Below are 17447 nucleotides of genomic sequence, written 5' to 3'. Positions count from 1 at the left end.
GGCGTTAGCAGCTCCGCGCGTAAAGCCGACGCGGCGCCCTCCCGATTCAAATGAAAACAACGATTCGAATTTGGCGCTAAGCGCTGCGATTGGACGCGGCGGGGCGACGGCAGACCAATGGGCAGAGGCGAGGGCGGGTCGGGGGGGCGGGGCCAGAGGGAACGGCGCGGGCTCCGCTGGGCGGTGAGGGCAGGCTGGCGGGCTCCCTGTGCACCTGCGGAAGACGCAGGGTTCTCACCAGGAACAGAGTGCAAAAGGCGGAAATGGAACATGGTCTTACTGCCAGGAAACCTCCCTTGCCTCCTTTTCTTTAAGGACAAACACAATTGTACACAATATGGTACTCGTTGCTGGGGGGTTTAAAAATTTTTTAAACTTCCCAAATCTCCTCAAAGATAATCAATTCTTACAAGCAATTTCTCGTGTCTTTTCCCAGTTATACGTGTCATTAGTCCCCTTCAAAAACACACTAAAAAGATCATAATATGCACATTGTTCCAATACTTTATGTTCTCTGCTTAATTAATCCTGTGGATATTAATATTGAGTACATCTTCCCCTTTTACTTTCTTTTTGATGGCTACAGAGCATTCGGCTTCAGAAACCATAATTCCCTTAATCACTGCTATTGCTATGCGTTTAGGTTTACAGTGTGTTCCCATTAGAAAAAAAATCTCCAATTAAAAAAGCTTGAGCAATACAAAATGGATGGCTTCTAAAATAACCGCAGGATTCTTTTCCAGAGCCCCCTGCCCGGTCGGTGGGCGGGGGTCCTGTGGACAAGTGTGGTGTGAATTGAACAGAGCCAGAACATGCTGATGCCCGTCCTGCATGTCACCCCCCCCCCTCCAGCTCACCCCACACCCCACGGAGTTTGGCTTTCCTTGGTCAGGAGCTGCCTTTCTCACAGCATAGACTGGGGACCCCCGGGGATGTCTGAGATCCTTGCAGGGAGGTCAAAACCATGTTTGTGATAACACCAGTCTTTCTTTGTCCTTTCACCCTCCTTTTCTCAGGAGGGTGGAGATCCCTGAATGCAGAAGCAGATGTGAGAAATCAGCTGTCTTAACCGTATCAAGTATTACAGATTTTTGCAAAAAACAGAAAATACTACTATTCATCTCGGTAATTAAAAAAAAATAGATGTATTTCATAAAAAATATGTTTTTATGTTAATATGAAATGGGTTCATCATTGCTTTAAAATGAATTGACAAATGAAGTTGGAACCTTTCTGCTCCCGAGTGGTAACTCAGAGATAGCGCGACGTCAGGAGTATGGAGAAGCTCCTAGGGATGAAACATGAATGCATAGGACCTCCAGCTCCTGATTGTCTGTGACAAGGCTGATGGAGCTAATTTAAACGCGTGGATGCTATGGACCTTCTTTAGGGGATTAGTTTCCATCTTCTCCCCCTTTACACCACTTGCATCTCTGAGCAACCCCATCAAATGCTACTTTTGTCACTCTAATTACTGCTTGTTACCAGGGATGGCCCTGTGACCTTGCTGGGGCAGCCTAATTAGAACTGGGAGGTGCTAGACTTCCTGTCAAATCATCTTACCAACACTCTGCAGTGCATCGCGCTGGTTCTCGAGAGCGTGCAGGAGTTGCAGGAAGACTTAGGGGGTGGCTGGCAAAGTGGTGGATCTTGACCTGCGGGACAGCCCTCTTTAAACTGCTGGGTGGTGTATATTAGCAGTGGGGCTTTCTGCTGGATTCGAAGCTAGGCCTGCAACCTAAGAATTCACTGAAAACAGAACCTCAGTCCTGTGAGAAGAATCCCACGTCCCGTTTGCAGGGTCGGCATCTGGACCCCAAGCTCCACTCCATACCATCAGAGTCTAGAATAGAGTGTAGAGTGGGGACCCTGTGAAAGCAACAGTCACCTAAGATGGGCAGGAAAAGGCTTTGGCCTGAGAAGTTTTCAGGGAATCAATTTCCAGATTCTCACGGTCCTCATACACTTATGTCCAAATCAGTCAGGGCAAGAAAGGGTCTCTAGGGGTTTCCCTGCCCCTGGGCCCCTTCTCCCTGGCCCTGTGCCTCCCCCTTGCTACTTTCACTTGCCTGAAATTTACTTGGGGAATTGCCCCAGGCACCCAAGACGGGACAATTCAACAAGCCTCTTAAACTCTGTGCCCAGCCACCTGATTAGACAGTGTATTTCCAATAAACGGAGCACATGTTTAAAAATATTTATCACCTTTGAAGCACATACCTTGTTTGGTCATCTGTATTCCAGTAAATATTATGTTCTGTAGTCCCTGACACCTCGTCCAGTAGAGAAGGTGGCAGGAGGAAGGCAAGGGGCAGGGACGTCCAGGTGCCCCTCCTGGGCAGACTGCGGCCCCACAACTGTGGTCAGTCTGGGGTGAGTCCCACCCTGGCACCCTGGGAACTGCCCCTGGCAGATGCTCCAGGTGCACGGATGACCCCCGACCCCCAAAGGCTGCAGGAAGGGGTCATGGTGCCAATCATTAGCGGAGTCCCTTGCTTCCCAAATTCCCTTTCACTCCAGATGTCTCAGTCAACCCTCCTTAGACCAGCCTTCCAGCCTCTAGGGCAGACGAGGGCCTTAAAGTGGAGATGGGGGACAGAATAGGTGGCCAGCCCTAAAGCTGGATTCTTTTTCCTGGGACCCCAAAATCGGGTGTACCTGGTTCCCTAAGCAAGATCCCAACTGCCTCTCACGCAGCTCTTTTGCCAGCATTCCATGGGTGGGTGGCCCGGTGGTCTGCGGGGTTGTGGGTCCCCTGGGTTCCCAGCCTCTCCCCACACTGGGTCCCCCAGGCCTTTCTTCCTGGCTTGTCTGGGAGGCCAGCTCCACCTAGGTCCAAGCACGTGTGGGACCACAGCTCTCCCCACCTTCAAATTCTGTCAGCATTGCCCCATTCTCCGAGTCCCAACTCTGAAAGGGATGTGACATAATCCTGTTGATCTCTGGGACCTCAGCTCTGGTCCTTCTGTAGGGCCATCTCCACAGACAGCGAGGGAGTGAGCTGCTGCGAACTGACCCCAGATCATGTGACTTGCTGGCTAACGCCCTGTCCTTCAGAGGTTGCTAATTGCTTTTGGGATAGAATCCAAACTCCTGCCAGGATCTAAGAGGTCACATGAGACCTTGGACCTCGGGCCTCCTTGGTCTCCTTGATCCCAATCCATGTTAGTGCCCCAACTACCTGAGCTCTCCTTCCTCAAAGGTGCCCAGTTCTTCTAGCCTGAGGGCTGCTGATTCGGCCCCTTTCTCCCCAGAATGCTCACTGGGCCAGGAAGAGGAGGTGAGCTTTGCAGAGTGAATGAGCCACTCCCAGAACAGGAAGTTGAAGAATCTGCCTGATAAGGAATGATCCTGGATGTGCCCAGACCAGCGAAGACCAAGGGGAGTTTCCACATCAGCGCGTGTACTCGCACTCGACTAATCTGGAGAAAAGCAGAACCAGAACCTTCATCTCTCCTCTCTGATTCAGAAAAAAAACAAAAAACCGGGACAGAGCATAGTGTTGAAAAACATGAAAAAATTTTTTGAAGAATTTTTTTTTTTATTTAAAAAGGCTAACAAGAATATGCTGTCACTATAGAATATTTGGAAAATATACAAATAAGAAGGAAGAAAAATTTATCCCAAGATGAACAGAAAAAAATCACATTTTTGTCTGTGTAATGTTTCTTTTGCTTAATAATCGTATCTGTGTATACACATACCATTTTATTTCTTATGCTTTCCCTTATCATTAAGCATTTTCTCATTCATTCTTGGTGAATATCACCTTGATAACCCTATTTCAACCGTGTTTCAACATTTAAGTTTTTTGGTAACATTTAATTATTACAAATAATGCTGTGATTAACATCTTAAGCAGAAACCTCATTTTGATGTAACAGGTTATGTTCTTAGTTTCTATCTCCCAAAGTCTAGTTGCTGGATCAAATAATATTTGCTTCCTATCATCTAATTGCTTGCTTTTCAAAAGGCTTGTAACAATTTATCTACCCAGATCAATGCTTAAGAATGCCTGTCTTACCATAGGCTCTTTGCATTCACATTTTAAATTCTCTACTAACTTGATAAGCCAAAGATGCTCGATTTGAATTTTAAAATTACTAGTTAGGTTGAACACTTTTCCTTATCTATTTAAACTTTTCATCTTTTTGGCTTTGGGGCAATTGTCTTTTTGTGCCCTTTGCCTAGTTTTCTGTTCATGCCCTAGAGTTTTCCTTATTGATTTATTTCACATATATATAAATCCTTGCTCTGCAGAGTTAGTGGAATTTTTAAGGTCAGTCATCAAGCCAAAGAATATTTAAAGCCAGTCATTGGATTCCTTAGATAAACGTGTGTAAAGAAGAAAACTCTCCAGCTGTCTGAGAAAGTTCTATGTGTGGCTGACGTACATGGTGTGGCCGGGAGAGTCGGGATTCAATGAAACAGCCATCGTCAGAGATGACCCCAGAACTCACAGTGAAACCCCAGTACTACAGGAGAAGCCCTCTCACCCAAGTAACAGAAAAAGGAATTGCAGTGGAATGCATAAACATCATAACAAAAGAGAGAATTACTTCCCTAGAGACCAGTGAAAACACACCAGGAAGTTAGGTTCCTCAAGTAAAGAGGCCAGCAGGTGACAAGGGCTGCAGAGACTTGGTGTGGGACCTGGAAGGACTCACGGCGCGGTGTCTTAGCCTGACTTGGGGAAACTACTAGGGATAAGCTTCAAATAACCGAAGACAGATGCATTTCATAAGTTTCAGTGTTGAGTATTCATTGTAAATTTAAATGCAGAACTAGGACTAAATGATCATTTGAAGGAAGAGACTATTTTACATAGCAGGGATTTGCTGGCAATGGAAGCATAGCACAGGTGGGGTAGAGGAAGAGATGTATCAAAAATAAAATCAACGCCCTGATGGCCTTTTAGGTATAAACGCGGAGTAAAAGAACGTTATTTCCAAATTAAATATTGTGACAGAGAAGGTTTTAGCTAATTTTCAAGACTGTTCTTATTAGGGACACCTGGGTGGCTCAGTCCATCAAAGCGTCTGCCTTTGGCTCAGGTCATGATCTCAGGGTCCTGGGATCAAATCCTGCATTGGGCTCCTTGCTCAGCGGGGCGTCTGCTTCTCCCTCTGCCGGTCGCTCCCCCTGCTTGTAATCTCTCTCTGACAATAAATAATAAAATCTTTTTAAAAAAATAAATAAAAAGAAACAACTGAAAGACAAGCCATATAATGTAAAAATGAAGGAGAGAGGACAGGGAGTGAAGCTAATTTCTTTGAACCCATCTTCTTTGATAGATTTGACTTTTGCATCATATTAATATTTATGTAGATAAAAAACCAATTAGGCCAAAGAAACAGAAAACCCTAAAAGTAGACATTAAAATGAAACTGACTACATTATAAGGCAGCAACACAGCCACACAGAAAACAATAATTTAAAGTCATTTAGATAATAATTTAATGGTACAACTCTTGCTAATCATTCCCTAAGAATAAAATGAACAGATAACAGCAAGCAGTTTTCAACAACTGTATTGGTGGTAACATTGAAACATTATTCTGAGCTTATATCCATAGTAGGATAAAACAAAGAAGTAATTTTGTGAAGATCACTAGGAAAAGAAAGTTTTTCAGTCTGAGAAAAAAAGGACTTGAATATGAAACCAAAGAGTGAAGTGTTCTGTGGCTGCCCCCCAAAGCAGGAGGGACCCTCACCCCAAATTTGGTTTGCATATAGAGACTGAAGATGCTGTGTCCACCCTTCAGAGGGTATGAAAAAGTTAGTGATGCACATTCTTGAGGTCTCTGTAGGGAGCAGAACAGGTCTGAGTTGGCTTCAGAGAGCAGGGAGAGGGGCTGGCTAGGTTTTTACTGTGCTCCAGAGGGGGCTGGTGGCAGGAGCTGGCTCCTTGAAGGAGGGGGAGGGGCTTGGGCTTTCTCACCATTTCACCCAGATGTGGGGCAGATCAGGAGTGAGGGGTGAGGCTCCAAAGCTGTCAGCATTCAAACATCAAAAAATAGAGCCTGACTTTTTGTTACATTAAGTAAATTTTGTTTTGTTCTGTTTTAGAGAAGGGGGAGGGGCAGAGGGAGAGGGAGGGAATCTGAAGCAGGCTCCACGGCCAGAGTGGAGCAGGGCACGGGGCTCAATCTCACAACCCTGAGGTTACGACCTGAGCCGAAATCAAGAGTCGGATGTTTGACTGAGCCACCCCGGTGCCCCCGTTAAGTAAATTTTGAATTGGATATGTTAGTATGAACTCACGGTATATTATTTTTTAAAAACATTCAAAAGAAAAGGGGTGCCTGGCTGGCTCAGTCCGTAGAGCATGCAAGCCTTGATCTGGGGCTCTTGAGTTTGAGCTCCGTGTTGGGTGTAGAGATTACTTAAAAATAAAATCTCTTAAAAAAAATAAAATAAAGTTTAAAAGAAAAGAAATATTTCCTGATATATTCCCTGAAAAGACCTTGAACTTACCCAATAGTTAGGAGTGTCCTTACCACCTAGCTTGCGGCTGCTTAATACCATTTCCCACTAAAAGGAACCTAAGTTCCTGTAGAAATGCTAGCCTCCATACGATGGGCAGGGACTGGGCTGGGATGGGATGACGCTGGGACATTTCGTCACGAGGAAGAGCAAGGATGCTCCTCGAGGACTACTGGGATCATGTCTAAAGGCCACAGGAGCCGTTGGGATACCCAGCTCTTCAGGGGGGAAACTTGGATCTTCAGTAAAACATAAATAAATAAATAAATAAATAAATAAATAAATAAATAAATAAAATAACCACAGTGAATTCAAACAACATAAAACACATTGCAATTCCTCAAGTTCGCCATGACTCCCTAACCAAAAGAAAGAAAAGAACCTGGTTGGACTCCTTCAGAGGGTGGGAGGAAACCAGCCCATTCTGGCAAAGAAAGGGCGGAAATCAAGCTTTCCTCAGCCTTCCTTGTGAGAACGGTGGGTCAGTGCAACTACACAGGGGATTATGGAAAGTCTCCCTTCAGAGACGCAAACAGTAAATGAATAAAAAAGGAAATTGTAGTAGAAGATCAGAACTATGCAAATCCGTACTGAAAGCATGCACCTGGCCAGTGGTCATCCAGGGCTACTCATCACAGAGACACGGAGGCTCACCTGCCACGTGCACCTCTATGCGGAGGGTCTGGGAAAACGCGCTGGACGGGGATTCGGCCCCCAGACGGAGCTGCCCCGTGTACCGGAAACACGTGGGACAGGGGAGCCGTGAAACTGCGCCAGCCGAGTGCAGTAGCGAAGTCCAGCCTCGACAGCCTGCAGGACAATGACCATGGCTTCTTCGATGTCGTGCAAGGAGACAGACACACAGGACGAGGGAACCTATGGACTGAAGCCAGGGATCAGCAGGTCCTGGGCTTCAGCCATGCTGGAGTAAACTGGTTTCCCACCTCCCACTGCCGACCACTGAAAAACGGAGCGAAGTGTAAGGCAGCTCTTTGCTCCTTCCAGGCAGCACAGACTAGTTCTTTGAGAGAGAAGGAAGCCGGTGATGTGAGCTCCATGTCCTGCCCCGGTTCCCGCAGGGGTGCGGGGAGGTGTGGCACTACCCAGAGTAGTGATCTCACGGTGCCGAGGGAGCAGCGATTGGGGTTTGGGGAGGCCAAGAAGGGTGGATTTGTGGAGCACGGGGCTGCCGCGGGCCCTCAGGCATGGGCCGGACTGCACAAATGCAGGACCACTCTGCAGGGCCTGGCAGGAAGCAGCCACTGTAGGTGTCTGTATCCAAGGAAAACAGCCTGTTAAAATAAGGGTGCAGGGGACACTTCCAGATCAATAGAAACCGAGAGAACTAGAACTCATGGCCAACACACCAGGGAAATGCTATTTAAAACCACACTGAGATACCGTTACACACCCACCGACACAGCTAAAATTAAAAAGACCGAGCTCAGCAAATGCTGGGGGCGGGGGCGGGGGCGGGGGAGGGGAGCAAGTGGAGCGCTCATCGCTGCTGGTGGGAAAGTAAGAGGCACAACCGTGCTGGAAACTCCCTGGATGGGTTCTTATAAAGCTAAATCGACGCCTTACCCACAATCCAGCAATCCCACAACTCGCAATCTGCCAAAGAGAAATGAAAGCATGTTGCCACAAAAGGACTTGTATAAGCAGCTTTTTCATTATATCCAGAACCTGGGAGCGATCCAGCATTCATCAACAGAGTATTTCCTGACAGGATATATTATAGTATGGGCTGTGTTATATTCACGTGGCGAAATACTACAAAGGAATAAAAAAGGAGGTGTTAGCATATGGGTGGTTGGGGCTGAATCTCAGCAATATTACCTTATATGTCATGCATAGACGCAAAGGGGTAGTGTGTGTCCACTTATGTGACTTTCTGGAACATCATTATCTCTGTGATGTTGGAAGTCAGATCAGTGGTTTCCTGTCCACCGGGGTGGTGGGGGGACTGGTTGCAAGAGGGCAGGAGGGAACTTTCAGGGGTGCTGGAAGCCTTTTCTATTTTGATTAATGTGTCGATCACACAGGTGTTTTTATCTGTCAAAACTCTTTGAGCCATACCCTTAAGAGCTGTACATTTCAGTATGTGAAAATGCTTACCTCAATTAAAGAAAACATTTTTAAAAAATCAAATGTAATTTATAGGTCCTTTTTGGACCTGATTTAGGAAGATAAACTGTTAATAGCACTTCTATGAGGCAGTGGGAGAAATCAGGGCACAGACTGAGTATTTGATGGTACTAAGGATCTATTTCTGCTGTGATAATAGTATTATTACTGTGACAGTGGTATTATAAGAGTCCTTCTTTATTAGAGAACCACACTGGAATATTTATGGAAGAAGAAAAATGATATCTGGGATTTGCTTCGAAATAAACCAGTAGGGGTCAGAGGTGCCAGTGGGAGTGTCCTGGGAACATAGATGACACCAGATGGCCGCGAAAATCATCCGTTGAAGCTTGGTGATAGGTACTTGGGGATTCATTACGTTACTATTACCACCTCTGTATATGTTTAAACTTTCCCATGAGAGGTTTTTAAAATCAAGTGTTTTCCAACAGTGAGAACATCAGGAAGCATTTCATGGGGGGAGGGGAGGACAGGGTTCTTGGCAGGAGGGGGTGAAGTCCTGAGAGGCCAGTGGAGACCCACCCCCTTCCTGACCAGGTAATTAATTCCTGGGTCCTCCTTGCTAAATTTGGGCTCTAAGCGATGGGCTGGACCTACCTCCCTGTGCCCTCTGGCACCTTGACAGCCCCATTCCCACTGGGAGTGTCCTCAGTTACACACCCCTGCACAGCCAGACAGACCCTGTGCCAAGCCATGCTCCCCCCGCCTCTCAGAAAAGGGGTTCTATTTAAAAATTTAAAGGACATTAATTGCCAACATTTCAACAAAAATGCAGCTTTTTTCCCTTCTTTTAAAAGAGCAAAACATCAGGCCACCTCCATCAGGCAGGCCTCCACCATCTGCGGAAGCCCAGTGGCCAGAGCTGCAGCGGCCCCTGACCCGCCCAGTGCGCCCCGCATTGTCCCCGCCTCGGCCTCGGTGCGCCCAAGCTGAGTGCACGCAGACCCCCGAGAGCGATGGCTGGGGCCGCAGCGCCACCTGGCGACCAGGTCGGGCCACCGCGCTCTTCGGGTGGAAATGCCCGCTCTTTGGGCCTGCGAGCAAGAGGGGCACACAGGTGCTGGGCACCAAAGTCAAGACCTGCGCGCTGTGGGTGGTGCCATAGGCCTATGTGGTACCAGATAGAGTCGCGTTCATGCGACTTTAGAAGTTGGACAGTTCCGTGTTTCCACCTATCGTTCGTGCCTGAGGTCACTGAGGTTTTAAGAGATGTGCAGACCTGGGGGAACAGGACAGCCTTGGCTAAGGTGCAGACCACCGTGGGCCCCCTGGCAGGCTGCACGGTGCCCAGGGAGGGCCCCGGAAACTCTGAGGTCTTGTCTGTGCCATTTCTGGAATGACGAATCCTCCCCAAAACCCAACCCAAACCAAGTGCTGCTGGAATAGGTACGATGCGGTTGTAAGCCATCATAATCCGAATGGCTCTGAATGAAGTTAAGCCCAAGTCTGTTCCAAACTATCTTGGGAGAATGTTTTCTAATTGACCCCTGAAACCTTTGAATCAATATTTCAGTGTGGAGCTAATTGCCTTGATTCATTTGCTGCTGCTTTAATAATAATAATAATTTATTATTTGGAAACTTGAACCTTTTATTATAAACTTACTAATTTGAAAACTTCAGAGCTATCTGCCCAATTAGCCATTCTGTGTGATAGCATTTATTAAGTGTTGAGCAGTGTGTGAAAAAGATGAATAAGACAGTCCATGTTGCCAGTGAGAGCACAACCTGCAGGGAAAAATGCCCGAGAGGCTTACTAACACGGTGTGCGGCGGGCCACAGCAGCCCCCGCGTGCTATAGAGTGATAGAAGAGTCCGGTCTAGGGGAGGATGTCAGTAATCAGACTTCGCAGTAACCACTAGGAAGATGTAACCTTGGGATACTTTGGTTAAGCTCTGCTTCTATGCTGCTGGAAATAGTGTCCAGGTAAACCGTGAAGACACACTGAACTCAGAGAGACTTGTGGCATGTTACAATGCGTTTTCATGAGCTTACAGAGCGGACATAATTATGATTTTATTGAGGGCCCGCCCCATGTCAGGCACTCTGCTGGGCATTGCAGGTCTTTCCTGTGCCCTCGGTACTGAGGGACCAGGTGAGGGGACAGACATAGCCGGTGTGGATAATTTAAGGAAGTGCCGCTCTCAGGGGCTGCTGACCCTGCACTTGCAGGACCCTGAGAGTGAGCGCCTCCTTAAATTTTGCACCCCCCCCCCATGTGTGTCTCTCTCACCCAACCCTGGTGTCCATTTTACAACTGAGGAAACCAGGGCACAGGGAGGTTAATTATGCTTCTGTGATGACACAGTCTGGGTGTTTCCAAGTTGGGAATTTTATGGCTTTGTTTGACGTTGGCGCCCTTACTCTTAACACCTAAGCTCTGTGGTTTCTTCTTGTGTCTCTAGGAGTCCTTGGCCCCCAAAGTGTGCACAGAGACTAGCCCAGAGTTTTGAATGGATGTTTTTAATTAGGCCCCTTTTCAGTGAAACCAGGAAGTGTCTGCGTGCCAGGCCCTCTTCTTGGGCTCTCCCGCCCTTTCCCTAACTTTACCTCATGAATTCCTCACAATGGCCCGCGCTCCTCTCTCTCTCACCCTGCGTGTCTGAAGAATATGTGTAAGTGGGGGTTAGTTAATTAAGACCTATAGGCATAGCTCATATTTTGCACCACTGTTTCGATCCATTTTTCTCTTCACTTCAGGCTGACCATTTTCTGTCCCGGTTTGAAACCCTCTCTAGTCACTATTATTTTCACCAAAGACGAAGGAAGGCAGGATGTTGGGAACAGCCAGTGAGGAAACTTCCCCAAATCTGCGAACTGTGGGCAACGAAATGCCACCTGGCAGTGGGAGTGGATGCATGACCCCTACACGGGACAACGTGCGCGAGTCTTGCAGACGTGACACTGAGCAGAAGGATCCAGATACGAAAGGACTCATGCTGGGCACTTCCTCATTTGTGAAATTCAAAACCAGACAAGGCCCGTCCATGGGTTTGCGGTCACCCTTGGGTGGAGGGGACGCTGGGAGAGGGCACAAGGGGGCTTCGGGGGGCTGACAAAGTCCTCGTCTTGTTCCGGGTGCTGGGGGCAAGGCAGTATTTCATCTGTGGAAATTTACTGAGCTGAATACCTGTGATTCGTGCGCGTTCCCATAGGTGTTTTATGGTCCAATAAAACACTCCGAACTGAAAACGAAACACAAATGAGTCTGAGGCTGATTTTATTTACTGGAGGAGATGCAGCTTCCTTAGCGAGCCTTTTGATAATAGAATCATTTTAGATTTAGCAGTGGCTTCTAGACTTCCAGAAAGGGTCTTTAACAGACATCGTCATGACAATAGCTCCTACAGGATGGAAACAGCTCAGTCTTCTCTCTCCTCAGCTCCTTGTCTGCCTCAACCTTCCCCGTGGCCCCGGCCCCCACCGCCCCCCTCCCAGCAGCTCACGGCCAAGGGCAGAGGGGGGAGGTCTGCTCTGGGAGCTTTAGGGAGGGGTCAGGAGAGGGCCTGGGCCTGTGGCCGTGGCAGCTGATGGCCCCAGACTGGTCAGCCCCGAAGACTCCTGGCTCACCTGAAACCAGCTCTGCTGTTTTGTTAGGAAATCGGTTTCCCAAAGTAACGTTTGGTTTTCATGTTCCTGAGGAAGATGCCAGGTTTCTGAAGGAGGAAACACTGATCGGGTATAGTTAGTGTGTATGTTTGACCAACACACTCTGAGCCTGTCCTTGCGTGGGACACAGGATATTGTGGGGAAGAGGCCTGGCGGTGGCTGCCAGGAGAGAGGGGGCCAATCCTTATGGGTCTTCCGACTCCTCAATCCTGCAGGGAGCCTCTGGGGACCGAAGGGACACTTGGTGGTCACATGTGCAATTGAGACCCACGAGTTTCCTCTATTTAAAACAGTGATTACAGGCATCTTAGGAACCTCAAAATTCATGGCAGCTGATGAAACCTGATGGTCGATTTTTCTAATAGCTTGTTTTTTTTTAACCCCCGGTTTCCTGGTATTTTCTCAAAACCCTCTCTCAACCTTATTGACAATCTGGGCCATATGGGCTTCCGCTATTTTTCCTTCAAATTTCTTATGGATGCAATCATAACTTTGGCTCCAGACCACATTCCATATATGTGCTTCATAAAATATCACAAGATTCACAGGGTGACAAGATTAAATTTTCTTAGAAGAACATAACCCAGGAGTGCCTGGGTGGCTCAGTCAGTTAAGCCTCTGACTCTTGGTTTGTCTCAGATCATGACCTCAGGGTCGTGAGGTCGAGACCCTTGTTGGGCTCTATGCTCAATGGAGAGTCTGCTTAAGAGTCTCTCTCCCTCTCCCTTTGCTCCTCCCCCATTCCTGTGTGCACACTCTCTCTCTCAAATAAATAAATAAATAAAATCTTAAAATAAAAAGATACTAAAAAAAGAATGTAACTTGTTGTTTGTTTAAGTGGGTCTTGCGGAAGATTCCTCTTTTTTCCAAGTGGGGAAACCAATAGGTGGGGCCTCAGGACCCTGTTAACTTTAGAACTCCAGGAATGTTTTATGTCCATTGTTATTTATAACCTGTCATGATCCAACACTGTCTAACTGGATTTGGAACTTGGCAAGGCTTAATTACAATTTCCCTTCTAAATGGGCATAGATCTGTCTAGCTCTCACAGCCAGAACACGGTGCTTACAATCCTATGTTGCTGTCTGCAGATCTAAAAGATTTGTGTTAATTACATTGTGTAAGTTTTAATTAATCTGTATTTTTTTTCCAAGAATGGTATTTTTTTCATTAAAGAAAGCCAGTAACCACCTCACACTCTCTAGCCTTATATTCTTTTATTTTAGAGGCAATTCACACTCCTGTTGGCACCCTCTCCCAGTGTCGCCATGGCCGTGAGACATCTCTATGTCTTTGGTTGGTGAAACGTCAGGGAACCCATCACTGATGGCCTTGGCTTGACTTTGAGGCAGGGAGGTGGTTTCCTTTCTGCAGCAGCCAGCTAAGCCCCAGAGCTGGCCCGAACAGCACCCTGTCCACCTGCAAGTCATTAAAAAAAAGAATTTATCAGTGCAAACTCTTTGTCAGGCATCTGCTAAACTCTACGGGGGTCCTCTCATTTTCTCTTTACAAAAACTCCGCAGGACGGTTTTACAGAGAGGCTTGCAATCGTAAATAGTAAATACTCCACTTCACTGGTGGTTATCCTGCTGAGTTTACAAACAAGTCCACCTTAACAAAGAAAAAAAATCAGAACTGTGCTGCATCTGATGAAGATATAAACTAGTTTTACGAGGTTTACAATCCTCCCCCTCCCCCACTACCAAGCAACCCTGTCCATCCCTCCTCTTTCCTGAAACTCCGTCCCCAGAGGTCCTGACTCCCATGTTGTACTGATGAATTCTGTGTCAGTTCCTCTCCTTGGGGCCTCATTTTAGGCACCATCGCTCTGTTGTGAAGGTGAGAGGCGCTCCCGCCGCACGCTCCCAGCTGTACACCCCCCCCTTCTTCCACGAGCACCGCAGTTTTTGGGTCGGAACAGGTGCACACTGCCGTAGCTACAAAATTGCTGCTCGACGCTCGGCCATGTAGTAGACGTTGGCTACCATGTACTTCATCGCACGATGTTTGGTTTTGCTTTCCAGGAGTCTATTTTCTTTGCTCAGTTTTGTGCATTGATCATGACGTCATCTATGGCCACACCCTCAAGACCTCTGTGTGCCTCCCATGCTCTCAGAGTTTCACCTCTCCCAGAGCTCCTGACCTGGGCACCGGGTCTGCACCATCTGCCCCTAGACCCTATATTCCAGAAATGTTCTCTTCTTCCTTTCTAACTCTTAGGCACGCCTGCCGGTCATCTCCTAAGAAGAAGTGCCTGGGAACTATGTTTTCTAAGAACTCGTGTGTCTGAAAACGTCACTCTTCTGCCTTATGCTCGCTTCACCCCTAGGTAGGAAAGACGTTCCCTTCAGACCTTTGGAGGCTTCAGTCTACTGTCTTTTAGCTCCTGGTTTGTCACCAAGAGTCCTCAAGACACCGACACCAGAATTAGTTCCTGATCCTGATAGGGGCCTGATTTTCTCTTCACGTTTTCCTCTCTGGAAGCTTGCAAGATCTTCTGCTTGTCCTTGAAGCTCGAAATTTCTACCATAATGTGTGTTCCCGTGGGTCTCTCTTCATCAGTTGTTCTTGGGCTACTTGTAGGGCCCCTTCCATCTAGAATTTCAGGATCTGGGACACTTTCTAGAATGATTTTGTCAGCTAATTTCCTCCCCTTGGCCTTCACTGTTCTCTTTGTCTGGAAACTTCTGTTATTTGGATACTTGACCTTCTAGACTGATTGTCTAATTATCTTACCCTTTCTCTCCCATTAGCCATAGGCTCTTACTCTGTCTGGGAGATGCCTTTGATTTGGTGCTCTGATCCTTAGTTGATTTTTTCCCCACCTTTTCATAATATTCTATCTGTTATATGTAAACTATTATTAGAAAGTAACATTTCAAAGTTTAATGTTTTAAAAATAAGGGCAGGAAAAAGAGAGACAACATTTCTGACTGTGGGAATATGTGAAGAACAGCAGCCAAGGGACATCGTTCTAGTCTAGATAGCTGGGAATTCACCTGCTTGCGTGCTGGAGGACCTGAGACAGCTCACCTGTGGGGGTTCTCTCCATGCTGGGTCTTTGTGCCCCGGGAAGGAAAAAGTGCTCTCTTCGTCATTCCTTCCTGTCCTGTCTGGGCCACTGGCGACTCAGCAAGCCTGTGACTGGGAGTCACAGTGGTGGGTGTCTCATGGACTCCTTGTGAGGATTGAATGAGTTAATACATATAAAGCACTCGGCAGAGAGCCACTCGCGAGCAAGAGTAAAATTCCATTAAGAGTATTACTATTGTAATACTAGTATTACTGGCATTATACTAGTATTGACCATACTGATATACTTGATAATATATTGCTATCACTATTGATATACTTGATATAACTATACCAGTTATAACTGGTCAGTTATCTCCATGCAGACTAAACCCTCCCAGTTACTAACTGCATGACTCACCTAACCTCTAGGCCGGCTGGGGAGGATATAGAGCCTATGGTTTCGGACTGTAAGGAATTTACATTTGGTCTGGGAGGCAAGAATCAGATGCCAAGGGACTGCAAAGGTTTTTTGTAGTTCAGTGGGAAAGTGGGTAGCCGCTTCACCGTGTTCTGGAAAGTTCCATGCAGAGTAGGCAGGCTTTGGAGAGGAAGAGGCTGCTGGGGAGCAGGGACAGGTGGGATGTGGAGTGCAGGGGTGTCAGTGGGGAGGGTAGGAAGCCAGGGGCTGGGAGAGGAGTATGAACCTATTGGTTTGCTTGGGCTGCCTGACAGCTGAAACTACAGAAATGTATTTTCTCATAGTCCAGAAGCTGGGCATCCAAGATCAAGGTGTTGGTGGGTTTCTCCTGAGATCTCTGTCCTTGGCTTGTAGACAGCCACCTTGTTGCTGTGTGCTCACATGGTCTTTCCTCTGTGAGTGCATCCCTCCTGTCTCTGAGTGTTCAAATTTCCTCTTCTTACAAGAAGACTCATCATATGCCACTGGGGCCTACCCCAAGAACCTCAGTCTACCTTAATCACCTTTTCAAAGGCCCCCCAGTATAGTCACATTTGGAGCAACTGGGGCTAGGATGTCAACATATGGATTGGGGGGGGCACGATTTAGTCTATAACAGAGTCTATGTTCTTACAGAGACCCTGGGGACAGTGCGAGGTGGGGAANGTGGGGCTGCTGAAGGTGGAGACCTTCTGGGGTCCAGCTGGGAGACGGCAGGACAGCAGTGACCTTGCTGGCAATGCACAGAGTCCAGATGTCTTTGAGCTTCCTGGGCAGCAGAGAGGACAGGAGGCAGAGAGAGGCCTTGTAAGTAAGAAGGTTGAGACCTGGAGGGGAAACCCATGAGTTGAAGCCCAGCTTGGGAAGCCCCAGAGGGGAGCTCATCTGGAGAAGGGGTTCCAGAGATTGGGGCCAGGAGGGGAGAAGCTTGGCTTTGAGCTTTCTTCCAGCCCTGACGTCTTCAGTCATTTTCCTTATTCTCTGTTGGCCTCTCGTCTTGCTATCTGGTCCCTTCATTTCCTTTTTCTTCAAAACTGAGAGAGGGCAAATCGCCATGGGGTGCTTCTGGAAGCAGTCTCCCTGTGTGGACCCTCTTCAACCCCGCTTGGTCTGTGTCCGATTCGAGGCCTTGTTTTGGCTTGGGTCGGGACAGATCCCACTGACCACCCCCAGCTGGGGGGGAGGCAGGATTGCCAGCTTTCACTTCAGAAGCCAGGCGGCCTCTTTCTTGCTCATAAAGTTTGCATTTCTTGGGCTCTGTGACCAGCTCCGACTTGCTTCTAATTGCTTGGGTAATGGGTGTAATCATCAAACCCAGGATGATGGACGAGGCCATTACGTGAGTGGTTGCCTGTCAGCAAGCTGTGGGGGGCTGCATAACAGAGGGGGCGAGAGTCTCCTCTCCCCGAGCAGAAGCCCCTTTGTTCTGCTGCAGGACACCTCTGAGCGCTTGCAAACGGCATCCGTTCTGGACTGGGAGCCATCAGGTGGGGAGCAGCTGAAGTTAAATGACCGAGTTGGAGTTGTCTCTTCATCATTATGATGCTTCTACCGAGGCGATCTCCTTTGTAAACACAGAAAGTGGTTTTATAATTTGCTCTCAGGCAACGGAATGGGGGCTGTTTACTCCTGCGTTTTTACAGCAGCTAAATCACAGCCGGGGCTTTTCAGAGCTCAGCAAACCGTCATAATTAAAAACAAAAGTTATTAGTTTCAACGCCAAGCAGTAAAT

This window comes from Ursus maritimus, unplaced genomic scaffold, assembly GCF_017311325.1.
Source record: "Ursus maritimus isolate PB19 unplaced genomic scaffold, ASM1731132v1 scaffold_7, whole genome shotgun sequence".
In the NCBI taxonomy this organism is placed as follows: Eukaryota; Metazoa; Chordata; class Mammalia; order Carnivora; family Ursidae; genus Ursus; species Ursus maritimus.
This window is presented reverse-complemented; position numbering follows the sequence as displayed.